Here is a 7,500-nt window from a genome sequence, read left to right as displayed (position 1 = left end):
GCGCCACCGTCGGAATCAGAACAGCAAGTCTGTGCTTTACAACAACCAAAAAAAAAAGGGTTTGGCGTGCGTATGCCGCTTCCATTTCCGTGTATCTGTGTCTGTGCGCGCGAGTGTTGTTCATCGTTTAGCGGCCAGTGAAAACGTGAAAGTGAAAAGGCGCATAAATTGTGGTCTCTGTGTGGTGTCACCGACGCCACCGACGCCACTCTGGACCGCCAACTGTGGTGACAATCGTGGTGCTGTGGCCATGGTTGGGGACTGCTGCTGCTGCTGCTGCTGCTGAGGGGCAGGTGAAACGTTAAACGGGTTGGCGATTGCGGTGCGCGGATCTGTTCGGTTGGTGACATTCAAAGTTTCGGTCGCGATCGAGCCGCGATCGTTGAGCAGCAGCGGTTTAAGGTGCGGTTTGTTTGTGTGTGTTTACGATCTCGTGTGCTGGGTGGCTGGCTGGTGGCTGGATTCCACCACCCCGAAAGGAGGAAGTTGGAACCTTTTTGGAACCGTCACCGTGGCCGTCGTTTGTGAAAGTAATGAGCAGGCCTCTGGAGGTGGTGCTGCCCTTCATATGCACTTCCATAATGGCGCACACAGCAGCAGTAGCACATGCACAAACACCGTGCGCACAACAACAGCAAATGTGGTAGCGCAGTTGACAGTGGAACGATCGTAAACAAAGCGAAAAGTAAACACTCCCGAGCAGCACGGTGGAGCGTTGGCGCTTAACGGTTAGAACGGTTCTTGCGTGCGTGCAATTCTTGACCCCCGCTCGAACCGTTTCTTTTCTTTCGCTTCCCCCTCAACTCCAACAAGAAAGCCCAGTGCAATGTGGTTCCGGTGTAGATAGATGAAATAAAAGGAGAGCCCCTCGAGGACGGCAGCGCATCCGATAGGCCGCAACCGATTGTTTTGCCTCGCTTTCGGCTTATCTCGCGCGCCAAGCGTCGTCTGCTGCGTAACAGAGGAGGCCCATTTTTTTGTTGTTGCCCGGTCCACACTTGTTGGAGTTGAAGCCAGAACGTGTTGTTCGGTGCCATTCTCCAAATCACGCTCTCAACCAGGGTGGCTGTGTGTTTTGGGGTCGCTAGGGGAGGGGGAGGGGGGTACCCAGCCAGGCACCACATGGTGTGTTGGTTTTGGCGAGAGATACCCGCCTTGCGCCCCCTGTGTATTGTGTATTTCGTGATTTAACAGCAGCGCAAAAACAACAACAAAATCACTATCTTGCTTGTGGTCGGTGTCGAACCGCGCCGCGGTGGTGAATGGTGGTCCAAAGTGTATTTCCGTGGAACAAATGGCACACACAGACAGCGACACCGAGGGACTGTCGTGCATGCACGGTAATCTCCTCGCGTGGCACAAAACTCGCGGCCCAGGGGTTGCCTTGCTGTTGCTGCCGCGATCACGCTTTTGAAGGTCCTCGGCGGTGCGATTTGCTTTCAAACAGGTTCCTCCCCCCTAGCAGCAGCAGCAGCAGCAGCAGCAACAGCGAACATACAGCATACTTCGATGCCGTGGTGCACGTTTTCGTAGCGCAAGTCAGTCATGTGCGGTGGGACGGTTTTTTTTCATTAAGTTTGCTCGCAAAACTTCCATGTTACTAATCGAAGTAACCCCGTTCTCCGTTAGGTTTCTAGATACTGACGTTCGTCACCTCAGTAGCCTCTGTCGTGGCCTTTAGTGTTGGTGGAAGTGATATTTCAGTGATATCGAGACCACCGAACATCCAGGAGACTCCTCTCTCCATCTTTCTGTTAAGGTAAGTGGTGTATGTGTTTCAAATGGGTTGTTGCATCTATCCTTATCGGCGCAAGCTTAAGATTGTCAGGCCACCCCCAAACCCCGGCCACTCGAGGTGTCGTTTCGATTGTTTAATGGTGACACGGCTGCGTCGTTCTGCGCCGCGCGTTGTTCTCCCCTCTGTCTCACGATAATCGTGCCCGTGGGTTAATTGATTTCTTATCGCACCCCCCCCCTCGCCCTAACCGAATGACGTCAAGCGTGTGTTCGCCATTTGCGTGGTTAGTTCTGCGATAGATAGATAATTCACACTTCAGACGCCCGGGAGCAATCAACAACCCCCGGCGCTGAGCCACAGTGGGACGCATCGTCATCGATTAGGAATGTTGAACCATCCGGCAGAGCCAGGAGGTTTTTTCCGATTAAAAACCCTTCTCAAGAGCATCCCTAGTGGGTTTTAATTGCGGTACCAGATTAATGTCAAACCGAACAATTCGGTGAAAAGTCTTGTTTGCTTGAAATGAGAAAAAAGCGATTTAAAAAAAATGACAACCCATCCACGGTATGCCTGGCATGGCATGGAGGTGATTATGTTTCGCACTCGCGCCGACATTAATAATTAACCTACTCCTTAACGGCACTTTTCTCGTGCGCTCGCCCTCGGAAGAAAGTCACAGCAGCAGCAGCAGCAGGAGGCTACGCCGCGAAATGCGTAAATGAATTTGTGAATTCATCGCCCCGTGGCCTCTGCCGGGCGGATATACACCGGAGTTTGAGGTCATCCCGCATGGGTCGCGCATCCCTGTAGGGGCGCGGCAAGTAACATCATGTCACGGCAAAGCATACGTACACACGCACGCGCCTCTCATTCCCCCCATCCCCCTCGGGCAAGGGCTGGGCGTTGATTGTTGTTGCCGGTTTGTCGTCGAAGAAAGTTCCATACCGTGCGTTGGGGGCAAGGTAGATGGTGGAAGGAAGGTTCGCGCACTTTGAATGGTTCGGTTCGGAACGGTATTCAAAAACCTTGTTCCCCATATAAGGACCGGGGACGCGCGCCAATTTTTATCTCCTCGGAACCTGCTGGCTGCCCGCTGCCTATCGGAATGGTGGGGTCCAGGGATATCGGGAGTTTCCTTTTTTTTTGCCATTTGCGAACAACGCGCCTGGCCAACGCCAAAAAAAGCACTCCGTGAGCGGACGCGATGGCGTCGGATAATGAAGTCTTGAATTATTGGCCGGTTAATTCCCTTCTCCAAATAATTGCGTTGACGGGCTGTGGAATGTTGATTATGCAAATTGTTCGCCCCGGAGTCACGGGCACGGGCGCAGAAGGTGGAACATGCCTGCGATCATCTTATCTGTCGTTTCATAACTGCCCGGAGCTCTTCTTGAAAACGATTAACTTGAGCCAAGGAAGGTGTTGTGGGGAGGTTCTACAAAAGTTGATCAGCATGGTGTGCGGATCTTTTTCTTAAAATTGCAGTGAGTGAGCACTGATCGTTCTTTCGATCCACATGCCAGTTGCTTCCTTTCCGTTCTTTGGGTTGCCCATGAACTTGTTCAAGTGGACAAGCTCTCGAGGGGCCTTCTGCGGTGCAGCAACATAAAAGCGCACACAATCACACGCATCATCGCGTAGATCCCTTTCACACTCTGCTGGTCACTCGACGTTGGTTGTCGCTCGACACTGCGCCTTCTCGGTCCGGGCGAACTGGATCTGATTGTTTAATTTGTACAGGAAATATGATGCCCGGAGCAAGAAATCTGTGGCAAGGCCTCGAGTATCGGAGTCATGGATTCGCACCGCGGCGAGTAACCTGTTTCTCGAGTCGGCGGCAACGCACAGGTTTTTTTTTTTCCTCCAGGGGACGAATTTTCGATGTTCCCTCTCTCTATCTTTTTCTTTGTCTCTCTCTTCATGTTGTTGACGGCGCATATCATGCAGATCCTAATTAGTGGGTCACCATTTTGGTGAATGTTACGAGATCGACCAGGAACCGGGGGGGAACATTTTTATAACTCACCAAGAGTGTGCTTATTTCGAGCGCAGCATGGTGCGATGGTTTTTTCCCCCCTGATCTGTTATCAGTTTAGATATGCTACCCCGATTGGTCGCCCCGATTATAAGTCTTCCATGTCCTCGAGAACCCTAATCGTGGTTTATGATGGAGTGAATCGGGCTAAACAACCTGCACAGCTCGGTCTAAGCGATGATGATCGATGGATGGCTGGGGATCGGTTCGGTATTTCGAGGTTACCATCGTCCATCGTCTTCCCAGCCCAGCGTTCAGTTGGAATGTTCAAGGGGTCGAGTCAATATTGGGCGATGTGATTATCGCGATCCAGTCGAGATAACGGCGGTGGTGACAGCGGTTGGTGTGTCCACTGGCGACATTGGCGACAACCTTGCTGATCGTGCGCGATGCCCATTCTTACGTTATGCTAATCACAGCCCTCCTTCACCACCCATCCATGCGTCGCCGGTTTGATGGATGAAATTCAAATAGCCAACCCCCTCCCCGGGGGTGTCAACAGTTGTCTGGAGTGGAGGAGCCTTCTCGCTGGTTGGAAAAGTCAACACTCGAACGTTCGCTCATTTGTGACAAATTCTTTCCCCCGTGGGTCCCGCCCCTTGGGTCCATAGACCACACGTAGACAAGGGTGTGCCGATGCGTGGCCCCCGGGGATTCACAGCTTTGGCTTTAGCATTTCAAATAAGTTGGCAAATCTCTCATCTCATCTTTAACCATTAGTGGCGCGTCACGCGGACCGAGATCTTAAATCATCGCAAACCGTCAAACCGAACGGGTTGGGTAGCTGGCTACCTTTTATGGCATTCCGCGATTGGGGCGCATTTCATGGTGGGTTCGTACAAATTGAATCCTTAATGCGCTTGAGTTTCGGGCACTTCGGGGTGAGAGTTTCGGATTTGTTTTATGAATTCAATACCGACCAGTCCGGGCTGCCCGCCCGGTGGCGACGGACATTAGTAAACCATAAATTGCAACGAACGAACTGAACGTGCGCCACTTTCTACAACCGCCGGCGCTTTCGCGTCCATCACGAGCGGAACTAATTTTTGCACATTTCTCCGCCTTGTTACGGAACGCGTACGTGTTGACGTAGGGTCTCGCTATAAACAATCACTAATCTCCGAAGACCGCTCCACGAAACCGACCTAGTTGACAGGCGGATTCCGGAGCATGGTTCAAATGGTCGAACGGTCAAAACATATTCGCGCGAGCGAGTGAGATGTGTTGTGATGTGCGGCATCGCAATGCGCCATTAATGCGCACTAGAAAAGAGATTATATGGCCGATGGGGCGATGGTGATGGGGTGAGGCACCAATTTCACACATCGCGCGCAGTTTTCCCCACCGCCCACCCGGGGTACGTGTTTCCGGATTGATGCACCGACGTAAGCACGCACGGTCGCGAGAGCGCGCTTTGTCCGCGTTCCGGTCAGTGCAGTCGCGCGCGAACGGAACCAGAAAGCAGGACGCGGCTGACTGTTTGGTCGGGCGACTGATTAAGAGATTCGGTTTCGGGGTGTTGCCCACCGGCTGACTCCTCACGATGATTTAGGAGCTTGTCTTTCATTTTATTGGCACACCAACGACGACGACGACGACGATAAAGACGTGCGACCTCGTGACCTGGCGGTGTGCTACACCTCACCATGATCTCATTCCAAGTGGCTTTTTGGTTTTTGGTGCGCGCAATGTTACGCCCGCGCGTCTTTTACTGCCACTAACCGGCCACCAACCAAGTCAATGTTTGCAATTTCTAAAAGCGAATTTTAATGCTCGTCACGTGGACCAACTCCGGGGGATTGGTGCGAGCGCGCGCGTGCGCGTGATCCATTTGGATCCGATTCCGGATCAATTCAGCCATCCGCGGCATACGCCATTTCGGAATCGGTTTGTGGTGTGGCCGCGATGCAAACAATGCGCCCGATAAGGGCCGTCTGGTCCTTTTCTGGGATTTCTGGTCCGGAAGTTTGTGTTTGGATCCTTTTTGGATGCATTACTGGTACGGCGGCGCCGTCGGTGGCCGAAAGGTGGAGAAAGTGTGGCGGAATTATCATTTCAGTTGGCACGTTGGACTTGACGGAGTTGGACTTGGACTGTGGCCAGAGTTTGCACACGCGAGAAAGTTTTTTTTGAAAGCGCGTAATGGCCGTCCTCCCACCCCGTATCCCGGGTTAGTAAGCCGGCCGGTTGGGAATTGGGGGCGATTTAGGCGTCACGTGTGCGGGCGCGCGCGCGCGTGCACTGCATTGACCAGTGACCATGCCCATGCCAGGGATGTCAGGGATTTGTTTGCGCGGAATTGCTCCGTGGCAGCCCAATATTGGATCAAGCGTGCTAGCCGGGGACGGATTTATGGTTTTTAACTCTCTGCTAAAACGAAGTTTCCCGCGAACGTGAAAATGCAATGGCCACGGTGTGTGACAATAACACACGGCTCAAAGTGGCCGTTAAGCAAACAAATACTCGCACTGATTAGATGCGGAAACGCACATTAATGTGCGCCGCGTGAAAAGTGAGTTTGGAAAAAAAGAAAAATACGCGCTGAATAAGAAAACACTTTTCCGTTCATCGAACCTGCAGCGCGCGAGCCAGTTTCATGCGCACCAGTTTTTCACCGCCCCCTTTGGGGCCACTGATGGCTGATGGACAGACCAATCTGATTCCCAAATTTTGCTGGCCAATGACTGTACGGAAAGCGCGAGATGAAGAGAGAGAGAGAAAGAGAGCGAAGGACCATTGTATTCGTCGGTGTTTAAAGAAGGCGCCTAAAACTACCGCTCGCCCTCATCTGCGGTGGAAAATCATGGAAAAAAGCGAAATTGAACCTGAACGCACCGTGTGCGGTAACATTGAGTGGCCAGTCTTTGCTGCTACGTCGTCGCCGTAGTCCGCTGCTGAATTATTCAACGTTATGATAATGGAAAAAGCGTGGCTGGCCAGCCGACCGACCAGCGACGAACCCTCTGCTTCACCCTTCGACCGAGGAACGTGATCTTCATGTTGATCGTTCGGAAGCATACAGCGCACATCAGCTGCGAGGATCACGCAGTTACCGCCATCGCCACCGCCACCGCACTCGGTGACCTTTTCTCCTCGGTGATTTTCTCTTTTTTCTGTTTACCAACTCCCGATCCGGTCGACCGAGGGCCACGATCAGATCCTTGCTCTTGCACTGCGCAACAGAGTGTGCGCTTTCGGAAGGCTTTCGGCCAGAGTGATGAGCCAGTCGGGCAAGGCAGGTGAGAAAATCCGATCGCTATCGCATGATATGATCTGCGGACTGCAGGTGGATGTGTTCCGCCTTTTAATGCCCGTCTCTCGATGGACGGATCGCGGATCGGATTGGATCGAATCGGATGTGGTTGCGCTGGGTGCCCGAACGATGCCAGACAGATGACTTCCTGGCCTTGATTTTCACCGATTTTCACTGATTTATCGCTGTTCCGCGAGCGTGCGCCCGCGGTGGGGGGCCCAATCGGCCGGTGCATTCGGCAATTAGTGTGGCAAACGCGATGCAAACGTGATGCTCTCGTGCGTATCTCATTTTTGGGAGGGAGTTTCGGAGGTTTTTTTTTTTGTTGTTGGAACATCCGACTGGGCTGGCCAAGGAAAGTGGACATGGAGAAAGTGAAACGGCTTCCATTTGATTTCAAAATCACTCACGGAGACCGGCTGGCTGGCGGACTGGCTGCCAGAGGTTGGTTTTGTTCCGACGTTCCGGCGACTT

General features: G+C 52.7%; 1 protein-coding gene across 3 annotated transcripts in view; it reads left to right on the top strand.

Moving 5' to 3' along the window:
* The window catches only part of LOC126573440 (rho GTPase-activating protein conundrum), a 47,388-nt gene that overhangs the window by 431 nt on the left and 39,457 nt on the right, over positions 1-7,500 (top strand). For all 3 annotated transcript variants that reach the window (XR_007608022.1, XM_050233578.1, XM_050233577.1), the window contains exon 2: positions 1,630-1,759. The gene's annotated coding sequence lies outside the window, so the exon portion shown is untranslated. The remainder of the gene's footprint in view (positions 1-1,629; positions 1,760-7,500) is intronic.

Source organism: Anopheles aquasalis, chromosome 2 (assembly GCF_943734665.1).
Source record: "Anopheles aquasalis chromosome 2, idAnoAquaMG_Q_19, whole genome shotgun sequence".
NCBI lineage: Eukaryota > Metazoa > Arthropoda > Insecta > Diptera > Culicidae > Anopheles > Anopheles aquasalis.
Note: the sequence above shows the minus strand (reverse complement) of the source record. Positions and strands in the feature narration are given on the sequence as shown.